The sequence below is a fragment of the Neoarius graeffei genome, chromosome 13 (assembly GCF_027579695.1).
Source record: "Neoarius graeffei isolate fNeoGra1 chromosome 13, fNeoGra1.pri, whole genome shotgun sequence".
In the NCBI taxonomy this organism is placed as follows: Eukaryota; Metazoa; Chordata; class Actinopteri; order Siluriformes; family Ariidae; genus Neoarius; species Neoarius graeffei.
In genome coordinates, this window is record NC_083581.1 from 20,167,989 (window position 1) to 20,183,046 (window position 15,058).

The 15,058-nt window shown below is 46.3% G+C and overlaps 1 protein-coding gene across 1 annotated transcript in view; it reads right to left on the reverse strand.

The window, feature by feature from the left end:
• fam50a (family with sequence similarity 50 member A) overlaps nucleotides 1-15,058 on the reverse strand; it is a 50,668-nt gene that overhangs the window by 25,991 nt on the left and 9,619 nt on the right. The gene's annotated exons all lie outside the window — the stretch shown is intronic.

Below are 15,058 nucleotides of genomic sequence, written 5' to 3' on the forward strand. Positions count from 1 at the left end.
TACCAGGGAGGTGTCTCAATGACATATGGGGGCGCTATAGAGTCCCCCGGAGCCAAGCCCCTAATTGCTGAATAGCGGTGTGCATGCCTGACGTGTGTACCAAATTTCCAAAATGGCAAAGTGTGTAAGAAAAAAAAAATTAATAACAATAATAATAATGCTGCAAGCGGCAATGAGGGGCACTCGCACCTCCGGGTCCGCGAACTGTCACATTTGCTCATCATAGTATGCACACGCATCAGAGATGTGAAAAAAAAAAAAGCCTGGGTATCTAATGTATGTACCACCAGTGATGAATTTTTTTGGCAATGGAGTTATTACTGTCCGTGTCCAAATGGTGGAGCTATACCAGAGGGTCACTTTGGGCATGTGCATATCATCAGAAACATATCCTATAACCTTTGAAATTTGAGCCATATCAGGCAATGCACTACAAAAAATTATATCTTAGCAAGTGAAAATATCTTGAATAGTTGAAACGATCTAGCATTTCCTATTAGAAGAATACAAGACACCAATTCTGAGATTATTAAAAACTTAGTTCTAGATTGCAACCAACTTATTCTAAGATGTCTTAAGTAAGATTTTGTCCACGCGGCACGATAACTTCTAGTATTAAGTAATTTTCTCCTCAAATTCAGTTTTCAGTTTTTTGCAGTGTGCATGGTAAATTTGACACTTCCTGTTTGCACGGCATAAATTTATTGTTTCGCCATTTCAACATCTTGCAAGATATCGCAAATCCCTTCACAATTCAAAGTCAGCAACATCTTGACATCATGTACACCAAATATGGCATGAACACACCAAACTGCCTTGAGAGATTATGACAAAATGCACAAAACCAAAAATAACTCCCTTCCTGTTGAGGATGGATAATAGAATGAATACTGCAATTTTGTTCATCTTGGGGCATCCCACGCACCCACCAGATTTAACATGGATAGGTGAAACTATATATTGGGCAGAAGTCTCAATGGCACTATGAAGTCTCACAGATAAGCCCGGGGCCATGCCTCCATCCCAGAGTAGCAATGGCCAGGACTGATGTGTGTACCAAATTTCATGAGTCAGAGTTTTTAGGCAATGGAATCATTACTGTCCAGCCCCATATACCAGCACTATACCAGAGGGTCAAATTGGGAATGTGGATGACATCAAAACCATTATATACTATAACCTCTGAAGTTTTAGCCATATCAGGCAATGCATGGTGAATTTATGACAGACTTCCTTTTTGCGTGGCGTAATGTAGAAATTTATTGGTACGCAATTTCAACATCTTGCGAGATTTCGCAAAATTGCTTTGCAATTTAACATCTGCAACATCTTGATACCAAACATGGCATGAATCCAACACCCCCCCAGGAGGAGTTTGTTAAAATGGAACACATCAAAATGCACAAAACCAAAAAGCTCACTTCTTGTTGGAGTATGGCTGATGCAATGTATATTGCAATTTTGTTTGTCTAGGGACACTCCACACATCTACCAAATTTGACATGGATAGGTAAAGCCATATACAGGGGAGCTATGGAGTCCCCCGGACACACACACTGTGCCACGCCTCTATCCCGGAGTAGTTGTTGCCAGGATTGGTGTGTACCACATTTCATGAGTTTTAATTTTTTGGCAGTGGAGTCATTACTGTCCTGGTCCAAATGGTGGCACTATACCACAGGGTCAACTTGGGCATGTGACTGTCATTGGAACCATTATGGCTTATAAATGTGTGAAGTTTTAGCCATATCAGGCACTGCATGGTGAATTTATGACACTTCCTGTTTGCATGGCAAAACAAATTTACTGGTTTGCCATTTCAACATCATGCAAGATATTGGCCAAGTTAATTGGGCAAAACAATGTACATTTCAGTTTTGTTCATCTTGGGGCACCCCACACCCCTACCAATTTTGGCATAGATAGGTGAAACTATATACTGAGCAGAAGTCTCAATGATATGTAGGGGCACTATAGAGTCCCCTAAACACACTTGGGGTGAAGCCTCTATCCATGAGTACCAGTGGCCAGGACTGATGTGTATACCAAATTTCATGAGTTTGAGTTTTTTGGCAATTGAATCTGTCCAGTTCCAAATGGTGGCACTATACCAGAAGGTCAAACTGGGAATGGAGAAGACATCAAAACATTATATCCAGCAAAAGATTGTTGACTCCAGTCTTTCGTTTGAAACTCCTATCGATAACATTACCCAGATAGCTTTCTTTCATCTCAGAAATATTGCTAAGAAATTTAATGTCACTACACGATGCAGAAAAACTAGTTCACGCTTTTTGTTACCTCCAGGTTGGATTATTGTAACGTCTTACTGTCTGGATGTTCCAATAAATGCATAAACAAGCTCCAGTTAATTCAAAATGCAGCAGCAAGAGTCCTTACTAGAACTAGAAAATATGACCACATCACCCCTATCATATCCACACTACATTGGCTCCCAATCAAATTTCATATTGTTTATAAAATACTACTATTGACCTTTAAAGCACTGAATGGTCTCAAGCCACAGTACCTGAACAAACTTCTGGTCCTTTATGACCAGCCACATCTACTTGGATCAAAAGGTGCAGGCTATCTGCTGGTACCTCATAGTGAAGGCTACATCAGAGGGCAGAGCCTTTTCTTACAAAGCCTCACAGTTATGAAAACAGCCTTCTAAGTAGTGTTCTGGAATCAAACACTGTCTCAGCATTTAAATCTAGGCTGAAAACATATCCATTTTGTCAAGCCTTTTGTTAGTGTTTGTGAGGTAAAGGAGTCGATCTGAAGGGCCCTCAGGCATAGTGTGTTTTGGTAAACTGGGATGTATGGATGCTGTCAGTCCCCCGCTCACTCGAGTTTGTTGACTCTATAGTAGCTGGCTGCTTTATATCCTGGGGCACCCTCATTCTGGCTCTCCCCTTTTAGTTATGTTGTCATAGTTAGTTTTGCCAGAGTTCCTGCTTGCACTCAATGCAAAACATTCCTACTCATCAGGTGACATTGGGCATACCCAACAACCTGCATTTTCTCTCTCCTTCTCTTCCCCCCACTCTTTGTCCCTTTGAGCTACATGTCAATCCTGAGATCAAGATGCTGACCTCTTCTGCTCTTTGGACCTGCCTGATCCATCCTGGTGCCCTATGTCTGGCTGGAGTCTCATCACATCGCTCCTGTGGAGGATGGCCCCATATGGACAGTAGAAAGTCACACTTGGAAGATGCCCCGGAGACTCAATGTTTTTATGGCTGAGGACTACAGTTCATGTTTAAACTGTTATAATCACATTGTCTGTTATCACCCAAATGAGGGTGGGTTCCCTTTTGAGTCTGGTTCCTGTCGATGTTTCTTCCTCATGTCATCTGAGGGAGTTTTTCCTTGCCATTATCGCCAGAGGCTTGCTCATTGGTGATAGATTAGGGATAAAATTAGCTCATGTTTAGTCATTAAAATTCTGTAAAGCTGCTTTGCGACAATGTCTATTGTTAAAAGTACTATAAAAATAAACTTCACTTGACTTGTATCCTATAACCTGTGGAGTTTTAGCTATATCTGGCAATGCATGGTGAATTTGACACGCTTCCTGTTTGCATGGTATAACATACAAATTTACTGCTTCGCCATTTCAACATCTTACAAGATATCACAAATCCCTTCACAATTTAAAATCAGCAACATCTTGACATCAGGTAAACCAAATATGGAATGAATCCAACAAACTGCCTAGGAAGAGTATGTCAAAATGTAACACGTGTTTTGGCAATGGAATAATCCATGTCCAAATGCTGGCTCTATACCAGAGAGTGACATTGGGAATGTGGATATCATCAGAACCATGATATCCTATAACCTGTAAAGTTTGAGCCGTAGCAGGCAATGCATGTTGAATTTATGACACTTCCCGTTTGCGTGGCATAAACTTATTGGTTTGCCATTTCAACATCTTGCGAGATACTGGAAATCCCTTCGCAATTTAATATCAGCAACATCTTGATATGACGTTGTAAGAATCTGAGCAGATGGGTGGAGCACAGAAGCATGGCAGGCCAGAACGGAGTTCTCTCAAACTCAGTATTTTAGCTTTTAAGCTTTCACTTTACACTCTCTCCTCTCCCAGTCACACGCACGCACGCGCACACACGCGTTCTGGTTGGGGAGAGAGCTCCCTTTCTCTGCTCTCTCTCTCTCCTTTTATAGGGCGCAGTCACTGGGGAAGACACACAAACACAGGTTAACTCACATCAGGTCCAGTGATTCTGCCACTTGCCTTCCCTGACTTCGCCCTCCATTCACAAACCAACGCTTGACCATGCCCCCACTGCCACATACCCCCACCACCCGACTCAGACTGGGGAGCCGTCCGGCCTGCAGCTGACACCCCCCCCCTTGACGGGAGAGGAAATCCGCCATGACCATCTGCGCCCCCGGCCTGTGGACCACCTTGAACTTAAACGGCTGGAGTGCCAGATACCAAGAGGTGATCCACGTGTTGGCATCCTTCATGCGGTGGAGCCACTGGAGAGGCGTGTGGTCCAAACAATGGGTGAAACGGCGTCCCAGTAGGTAGTACCGGAGGACGAGAACCACCCCACTTGATGGCGAGGCACTCCTTTTCTATGGTGCTGTACCGGCCCTCACGCACCGACAGCTTCCGGCTGATGTACAGCACTGGACAATCCTCCCCCTCCACCTCCTGGGACAGAACAGCCCCCAGCCCTCTGTCCAACGCATCCGTCTACAAAACAAAGGGGAGAGAAAAGTCAGGGGAGTGTAACAGTGGCCCCCCACAGAGTGCAGCCTTTACCTCAGAGAAAGGCCGCTGGCATTGCTCCGTCCACTGGACCGGATCTGGTGCTCCCTTTTTAGCGAGATCAGTCAGCGGGCTGGTGACGTCCAAATAATTAGGTATAAACCTATGATGATAGCCAGCCAGCCCCAGGAACTGTCTCACCCCCTTTTTGGTCTTGGGCCTCAGCCAGGCCGCAATCGCTGCTGTGTCTTATTAATTTGAGGACGCACCTGCCCACTGCCCAAGCGGAAGCCCAGATACCGTACTTTCACCCGCCCAATCACACACTTCTTCGGGTTGGCTGAGAGACCCGCTGGACTCGGCGACCTAAGGATGGCCCTTAGATGATGTAGGTGTCGCGGCCAGTCATTACTATAAATAACGATGTTGTCCAAGTATGCGGCCGCGTAGGCGGCGTGGGGACGGAGGACCCTATCCATAAGCCGCTGGAACGTAGCGGGCGCCCCAAACAGCCCAAAAGGAAGTGTGACAAACTGGTGTAAGCCAAACGGTGTGGAAAAGGTCGTTTTCTCTCAGGATAATGGAGTCAAGGGGGATCTGCCAATATCCCTTTGTGAAATCCAGTGTTGAATAAAAGCGAGCAGTGCCTAACCGATCAAGCAACTCGTCAAAGCGAGGCATTGGGTACGCGTCAAATTTAGACACCGCGTTGACTTTTCTATAGACCACACAGAACCGGACCGAGCCGTCGGCCTTGGGAACCAAGACCACCGGGCTGCTCCAGTCACTGTGGGACTCCTCGACGGTGCTCATGTCGAGCATGGCCTCAAGTTCTTCCCGAACCACCTTTTTTTTTGTGTTCAGGCAGCCTGTAAGGGCGGCTGCGCACTACCACCCCCGGGGGCATCTCAATGTGGTGTTCTATGAGGCGGGTGCGGCCAGGCAGGGGCAAGAACACGTCAGAAAATTCGGTCTGCAACTGGGAAACCTCCGTGAGTTGGGTCGGGGAGAGGTGATCTCCACAGGGGACTGGAGTGGTAGGCGATGTCAATGGTCCCTTTTGAACCTCTGGCCCCAGCTCTGCCTTCTCTGGAACCGACGACACCAATGCCACGGGGACCTCCTTGTTCCAAAGTTTTAGCAGATTGAGGTGGTAAATCTGTAACGCCCAACCCCTGTCCATTCGCCTCACCTCATAGTCGACATCCCTGACTCGCCATGTGACCTCAAAAGGGTCCTTGCCACTTGGCAATCAATTTGGAGCTCGACGTGGGCAACACCACGAATACTTTATCTCCCGGTGTGAACTCCCTAACGCGCGTGCCCCTGTTGTACAGGCAGATTTGCCGTTCTCAGGCCTGCCACAAACTCTCCTGGGTTACGTATGCAAGTGTGTGGAGTTTTGCGTGCAGATCGATAACGATATTGAATTTCGTTTTTGCTTGTTGAAGGTCCCTCCTCCCAATTTTCACGCAGAACATCTAGAATGCCATGTGGCTTACACCCATATAATAACTCGAACGGGGAGAACCCCATGGAGGCTTGCGGGACCTCTCGCACGGCGAATAACAGGGGCTCAAGCCATTTATCCCAGTTGCGTGCGTCCTCACTTACAAATTTCTTAAGTTTTTGAAGGTGCAATTAAACCGTTAAACTAAGCCATCCGTTTGTGGGTGATAAATGCTGGTGCAGATAGGCTTAATTCCCAGTAACCCATACAGTTCGCGCAGTGTGCGTGACAAACACAGTGCCTTGATCAGTCAGAATCTCTTTGGGGATTCCGACTCGGGAGATGACATGGAAGAGTGCCACTGCAAGAGTGCACTGCAAGAGTGCACTGAGATATTGCGAAGATGCACTGCTTCCGGATATTGCGTTGCATAGTCCACCAGAACTAAAAGCGATCTCGTGTTGACCGATCTAATGGCCCGACGAGATCCATCCCAATTCTTTTGAACAGGGTCTCAATGGCAGAGGGCGCAAAGGTGCTTCTGGAATGGCCACTGGATTTACTAACTGGCCTTCGCGGCACGCCGTACACCACCTACGGACATCGCCGCGAATCCCTGGCCAATAGAGATCTTGCAGTCACGTGACCGGAAAGTACACAGCCGCCATCTTGTCGGTAAAACACACCGCTGAATACTGCTGCACTCGTGTACAGAATGGATCAATTTCAACCGATGGACTACACGGCTCATTTTTCTAATGAACAGATAACTAGATATATGTCTAAAATAAACGATCTACAGATTAGTGACCCTTATGGCTTACTGGACGTAGTTTTCACGACCGTGTCAGTGGATTTTGAACTGCCAGCGGAATACCCAGACGTGTATAATTACCTCATTAACTTTCCCTCGCTGTTCAGTGGTGAAGCACTGCGTGCTTATAAATCTCTGGACAGTTATCTTTACAGAAATTCAGGATTCGTCAGCGACTCAGATGTGGCATCTTGTAAACAAGAAAATAACAATCCTCATTGGATGGGTAAGTCACTTAAGTATAGCACTGACCAGCTGATTATAGAATAGAATAAGGTAATTCTAGCTGTAATTCCAAATCGTCCGTCTTGTTTACCATGGATCTGGCGTTGGAGAGATAGAGGCTTAGCAGTGGAGATTTGAGTGGCTGTTTTCTGAGCTTAGTCAACAGGCCGGCTCTGCAGCCTCACTTTTGCTTCCGCTCCCGGCGCCGCCTCCTTCGCTTTGCTTCCGATAACAATCCACGGAGACCCCGCTGGTCTCGCTATCTCATCCGGAATGTTGTGCATGCGATGGAAATCGCTACAAACCGTCATTTTCTGCTGGAAACCAATGTCCAGCAAGTCCATACGGTTGTAGTGGATATTGAAGTCCGGTACAGACGAACAACACGCAAAAATACACACAAAAAACAAACGTGCACAGGTAGGGAGAGCTTGTAGCCACAGCCGTTGTAGTAGAATTGTATATAGTAGGGTTTTCCAGAAGAAAAGGTAGAAGTAGAAGGCAGAAATATGGCGTTTGACCGACAAGATGGCGTCTGTCACAATCTGGATCGGCTGTGACGTCACATGCAAGTGCTCCATAGAACCGGCCCATTATTCGGGCTAGTGTCTTATTCCTGCCCCAAGTGTCCAGCCATGGGATTAAAGTGAGCCGCCTAGAATACAAATTCTCGGCAGTTCTTTGGGATCAAAAGCTGAGTTATTGGTTCTTTAATCTGACTGTCCTGCGTCACTCGGTATAATCTATCCTTAATAACGGAAAAATAGGGGAAGGACGGGCTGGCGTTTGGCTGGAGCATTTGACAATCGATTACTTTCACTTGGTCAAACGCATGCCGCAGAGTCTCGTCTCGCAACTGCTCTAACGGGAAATCCGTGAGGGATTCCCCGAGAGAGGGAGGAGAAGCCTGCTGCTCCTCACTCTGACGCGGTGATGACGTAGACAGCTCTGTGACAGCTGCTCCCGCCAATGCCACACCGGGACCTCCCCCCGCTAAACTATGGCGGGCCCCAGTCTTCACTAAATGAGTCATTAATTCCCCAAATCCCGGCCAATCAGTCCCCTAAATTATCGAGTGGGCAAGGCAAAGATTAACCACCGCCGCCTTTACTCCAAATTTCTCCCCTCGAAATAGAATGTAGACCGACACTAAAGGGTAGTTGTGAACATCCCCATGCGCACACAACACCTTCACCAATTGTGCTCTCCCCAATGCCTCGTCTTGCACCAGGCTTTGGTGGATTGAGGTCTGATTACAGCCGGAGTCCACCAAAGCCTGATACGTATCCCCTTGGATACTCACCGGTATGCGATACGTTCCGGCCCGATCGAGGGCGGTCCCTGGTGTGTCAGGGATCTGGACCACCGCGCCCACCTCCATCACCAAGCATTGATGCTGGAGGTGCCCCGGGTCCCCACAGCGCCAGCAAACCGGCCCAGGCTCTCTCTCTGCACCGGTGTTCCGGAGCTCACTCACCTGAGGGGAGGAGAGACAGACACGGAAGTGGGAAACGGTAGGGCACCGCGGGTGTGGCAGGCCGGCTGGGGTGGAGCCGGCCCCCGGCTCCGTGGTGGGGGAATGGGGCAAGGAACATGGGGGGGGAGGGAGAGACAGAGAGAAGAAATGCTGTCCTGCCATCGGAACAGCCACCAAATGGTCCTCCGCCAGCTCGATGGTCTGATCCAGCGACGCCGGGCGATGGCACTGGACCCACTCTGCTGTTCCTTTGGGAAGTCGGGCGATGAATTGTTCCAGCGCTACCAGGTCCAGGATTCCCTCGGCGTCGCGGTTGTTGGCCCTCAGCCACCGCCGGCAGGCATCCCGTAGTTGTTGGCCAAACGCGAATGGCTGGCCGACCTCCTCTAGGCGCAGTGCGCGGAAGCGCTGCCATTGTTGCTCCGGGGTGCACCCCACACGCTGGAGATGGCCTTGCGGAGGCCGGCGTAGACCAGCCGGCTGTCGGCGGGGAGCTGTAGCGCGGCCAGCTGCGCCTCGCCTGTTAGCAGGGGGAGGAGGCGGGCCACGCGCTGTTCCACCGGCCAGCCCCATGCCTCTGCTGCCTGCTCAAAGAGAGTGAGGAAGGCCTTGGGGTTGTCGTGCGGGCCCATCTTCATTAGGGTGAGGTGGGGAGGGTCTGCGGCGGAGACGGTGGACCCCGCCGACACGAGTATGTGCCGGAACACCTGGCAATCTTCCTGCTGCGCCAGCACCAGGGCCTTGAACCTTTGCTCCTGTTCCTTCCGGAGGGCGACCAGCGCCTGGTGCTGGCTCTGTTGGGCTGTGGCGAGGGCATGGATCCGGTCCTTGAAAGGGGAGGACTCCATGGGGCTGTTTTCCTCTGCGCTCCGTCCTTGGTTTCGGCACCACTGTAAGAATCTGAGCAGGTGGGTGGAGCACAGAAGCATGGCAGGCCAGAACTGAGTTCTCTCAAACTCTATTTTAGCTTTTCAGCTTTCACTTTACACTCTCCCAGTCACACGCATGCACACACACAAGCATTCTGGTTGGGGAGAGAGCTCCCTTTCTCTGGTCTCTCAGGGCTCAACATTAGCACTTGCCTGATGGCCCGGCGGTGGTTTTTTTTTTTTATGTCTTTCAGGCCAGTTCGGGCCACTAAATTTGGTCAAACAGTGGCCCAGGCGGGCCAGTACGTTTTCGATACAAATTAAGTTTTATTACTCATATTTTACCCAGAATTGTGAAGAAATTGTTCATAAAATGCACCTTTTCGATACGAGGTCCGCCATCTTTGTTTTTGTCACCCTCCGCTCCGCGGCAGGAGTGTGTCGTCTTCGTGCATCTTCGGAGATGTTTGGTGCTGTTCAGAAGCATAATTTGTGGGAAAATAGCATCTTGTAGACGAAGACGGTTGCGGCAAGGAGACCATCAAAACGGTGAAATTCAAACAGAAATATGTTCAAAGTCCACGCCCCCCAACCTGGCCAAAGGCCAGGTAAACAGTTTAAATACGATCATGCATAAATTAACTATTGGGTGTTAACGAATGGCTTAATTTTGAACTCGGCAGCCAATCAGAGCGCGCGACGTCATGCTCGGTTTACAACTCACCGAATATGGCGCCAAATCGTAAAACAGCATTTCAACACACGCGCTTTAGCTTCAGATAGTGTAAAATCATTCAGACTTTGTATATTAATATCAAAATTTCAGGATACACTGCCAAGAAATATGGCTACACGTGTATCAACTTTTAGTGATTAAAGAATGAAAGTATAAATGTTGGTTGCTATGACTGAAATAGAACAGATAAAATAATGTGGTAAATTAGATCTGATCCCATATATTATTATTCAAATATCCAAAAACGATGAAATTTATCAAAATAGCCAAACTAGGTCTACATTAGTTCGTTACAAAAATAACTATTCTGACCCTCTCTGGTACAACCAGACCATGCTAAACCCAGTATACCCCCAGCTGCTAGGGTATCTGCTGTTGCCATGGCAACGGTTTATGCAAATGAGCTGAATTTGCAAAAATTTACTACTAGTTCCCCCAAGGGCATATCCTGAAAATTTGGTGTTTATATCTTGTCTTATTAAAAAAAAAAAAAAAAAAATACATTTTCACCCCTTTTTGGCTCACCTGATCATACCTGTTAATTAGCTAATTAACAGGTAATTAGGGTTATAAATCACCCCTGAGCAGGTAAGGCTTTGCAAAAATCTCACTAGATTATTCCCCAAAGTCCACCCTTTCAGGAAATGTATGGTTTGTCAATGATTCTCATGATATTTTATTAATTAAGAAATAAAACAACTTCATGGGCAATAAAAATGCCCATTTAAATCCAGCATGATAAGAGTTAGTACGCCACCCTCACCTTTCATCCAGACTTGGGACTGGCCTGTGTGTCTCTTGTGGCTATTATATAAAAGGTGTATTTAAAAAGTTCATTGTACTTCTATAAGAATATCTACAGTGGTGAGAATTCAATATCTACAATGTTGAGAATATATGAGCCAAAGTTGAAACCATGACAAAAAAGGAAAATGTCTACATCACACAGGGTGGGTTACAGGCAAAGCTTATTCTATAAACAAGTTAGCTGCATGGTGAGGCAAAACTTAGCTTATTCTAAAACTTATACAAACAACTGTTAATGTAAAACAGTAATCAACAGCATGTGTTAAACGAACAGAGAACAAGAACAAAGGAAATTTTTTAATGTAACAAATTGATAGAACAAGAAATGCAAACTATCAGTGTGAACAAATAAAGATATAATAATGTTAACAAAATATGAATAACCTTATTTTCATTAATTTCACCTTAAAATGCACCAGAATGCACGAATATGAATTGAAAAATCAAAAATTTCCGGGGGAGGGCCCCCGTACCCCCCTCTTTGTGCAAGCACCTATGGTGCTTGCAGCAGCTGCCTGCGGCAGCCATGGTTTGGGAACCGCGCGCATTCGGGCCACCACATTTTCCATTTGGGCCAGTAACTTTTCAATTCCACTGGCCCAATGGGCCACCAGTGGTAAATGCTTAATGTCTAGGCCTGTCTCTCTCTCTCCTTTTATAGGGCGCAGTCACTGGGGAAGACACACAAACACAGGTTAACTCCCATCTGGTGCAGTGATTCTGCCACTTACCTTCCCTAACTCCATCCTCCATTCACAGACCAACGCTTGACCACGCCCTCACTGCCACAGACGTCTACCAAATATGGCATGAATCCAACAAACCCCCTAGGATGAGTATGTTAAAATGCAACACGTGTCAAAATGCACAAAACCAAAAATCTCTCACTTCCTGTTGAGTCTGACTGATGCAATATATGCTGCAATTTTGTTTGTCTAGGGGTACTCCACACCTATCAAATTTGACACGGATAATTGAAACTATCTACCGGGGAGGTGTCGCAATGACATATGGCGGCACTATGGAGTCCCCCGGAGACACCTGGGGTCAATCCCCTATTGCTGAGTAGTGGTGCACATGACAGACATGTGGACCAAATTTCATGAGTTTTCGCCCATGGGAACCACCTCCAAAATGGCAGAGTGTGGAAGAAAAATAAATAGGGATTTGCACCTACATAGCAGATATCCTTGCAGTAGAATAGCCAGAGTGCACGATTGCTCATATCCAGTGAACACACAGCGCTGCATCTTGCCAGACGATTGCCGTTTCACTCCAATTCTTCATCAATTTCTTCATCTTGCCTCTGTCCATGTGCTCTCAAGTGCAAATTTGCAAGGCTTCATACATACATGGCAGATAAAAAGCACTGCCTTCACAGGATTGATTATATCTGCCTGTGGAATCTCATTCTTGTGTATTTTCATATGCCGCTTCAGTCCAGATGTCAATTTGCACACCTTGGATAGCAAATGTTAAGATAAGATTCCTGCCGCCTCTGTACAGATTTGTGACTGCATGCTTCTAACTCGTTACGCCTGCATGCGTCGCCACTCCTCCATCACCACAGGACTTAGCAAGTAAAGAGATGATGAGGTGGTAAGACATCTGTACATCATGGATGAAAGTTAAGATGTATGCTTGTGCAACACATACACCACTCTCCGAATCTTCGTGACTAGCATCTGGTGACAGGCCGAAGCGAGATGACCAGTGATCACTCAGACCGCAGGTTTTACATCAGAGTACCCTCTCCTAGAAGAATGCTGTAACAACAGCCAGGGGTCCTTCACTCCCAGTTGTTTAACTGCACGCTCTAACACCAAATAGAGAAGTTCCACGCCCCCGTGCTCTTCGGCTTTTGAAATCAGAGTGAGCCCTCTCCTAGACAGACTGCCAAGCCAAAGCTAACGAGCTCTGTCTACCCAGAGAAACTGGTTTTAAGGCGCCAGAACTTCACCTTCACCCTTTCTCCTTGTTAGTACCAAACATCTGCGCCACAAGAAGGCCAGGAGCCGGGCTTCAGTTGTCAGAGGCTATAAAGAGACGCATGCCAATCTCACCCTGGCAATGACAACCTTAGGAGCATGCATATTTTATATTATATATAATCACACATATATAACCCCTTCAGACATAATGTATACAGTTGTACACATGAAGTTCCATAGCATTTTTCCTTGTGTCCAAAGGAAATATAATAATAGGCACTGCCTAAAAGTGGAGCTCCTGATGAGTGTATGAGCAAAATATTTTTACAAGGGCACAAACTTAACCTGAATAGAATAATATTATAGCATATGAACCATCAAATTGTATTTCACCTCAATAAATTGCTGCACTGTCTTCCGACAGTGATACCAATAAGGAGATACGCACTGCAGTTACGAATACATATTTATGCCCTTATTTGACACCGTATACCATGTGCCAGAAACAACACCACCACATTTATTATGGTGTGACTCTGCTGGGTATCTGGTGGACAGCAGTGAACCAACGCTTTCACTTCACATCATTACTGTATAGTTACCATCCAATATCAAACTTGAGTCAAACAGTTGTCTGGTCACATTTGCCATGTCCGCACACTTTGGCGCATGCACGTGGTGCCATTACCATGCACCTTTTCCTGAGTAGAGTGCAGAGTACACGCATTCTCAGTAACAGACTTCGTGAAGTATACACACACTATACCCTATGTCTGACATTGCCAAGCCTTGTATTTTACAGTACATCACTTTTCTCGTTTCGACCCCATTTGTGTTTTTGGACTACATGTATTGCATTCCCTCCGATATCCTGTCTGTGCCTCACTCTACCACTGCCTGTTTTTCAACACTGCCTTTGTCTCCGTTTGCTAGCGCATTTTCATTAAACTTAAGTCAATGCATTACCATATTTTCTTAAGAATGGAACTCTGCTATAATTGGCATGTAAACAGGGAACTGGAATGTCTCTCACACACCATATTTTACATAAGACTCGTTTGATTTATTGCTAATCATTGTAAATTCTTCCCATAACTAAACAAAGTTAACTCTTTCAGGCAAGACTTGTAAACATGGTCCACATGTGTTCTTCCAGTATATGCTAATCAGGCTAATCAAGTATGCAATATCCATAATTAGGGGTTTAAGGACAAAGTGCTTCTACTCCTACTTCCAAGCACCAAAGATGCTGGAAGTTTCTTGTAATTTTTAGAATTTTTTCCTTCTGCCTTAAAATTTAAAATCATGCAAAACAAACCATAAATCCTACATACAGAAAAATTGGACAACCGATAGAACACTCTCCCACTACTCAGGCAAGGGAGTGGCCTGCAGTTTTGTGCTTTAGTCCATCTCTCATGAACCGTGAGCCCTACAAACTAAAATCTTTTGTTTGTCCATGGATTCCTTGGCCTTTTTATTAAAGCCCCATTATTTTCATCCTACCAGTATATTCAATAATATTTTTCTCAAGTCTTGCACAGTCACTGGGATGCAAATTTGGAGCTGAAATCTCACCTTTTGTCCTTAATTACTTTCAACCCTGTTCTTTCATTTGCCACATCTGCAAGGCTGCTATCTTTTTCCAGCAATTCTTCAGATTGGTTCTGTCTTTTTTCATGATGGCATCTTAATGCTGAACCTTGTTCTGAAGAGTTCAACACCATGACATTGGGCATACCTAACCACCTGTGTTTTCTTTCCCTCCCCCCCACCCACCCCAAATCTGTCCCTCTGAGTTACATGGAGTCAACAGGAAATCTTTTGGTGGAGAGGGTGGAGACCTCGACTGGCTATCGTAGCCTGCAGGGAATCGGCCGTCAGACATTCTGTCGCATGTCCCAGACCCAGTGAAATGTAACTGAATTGTCTTGGCCAGCCCTAAGGGTCCCATCTGCATCTCATCATTGCTGAGGAGTGTGCTCCCATCACCCAATCAAGC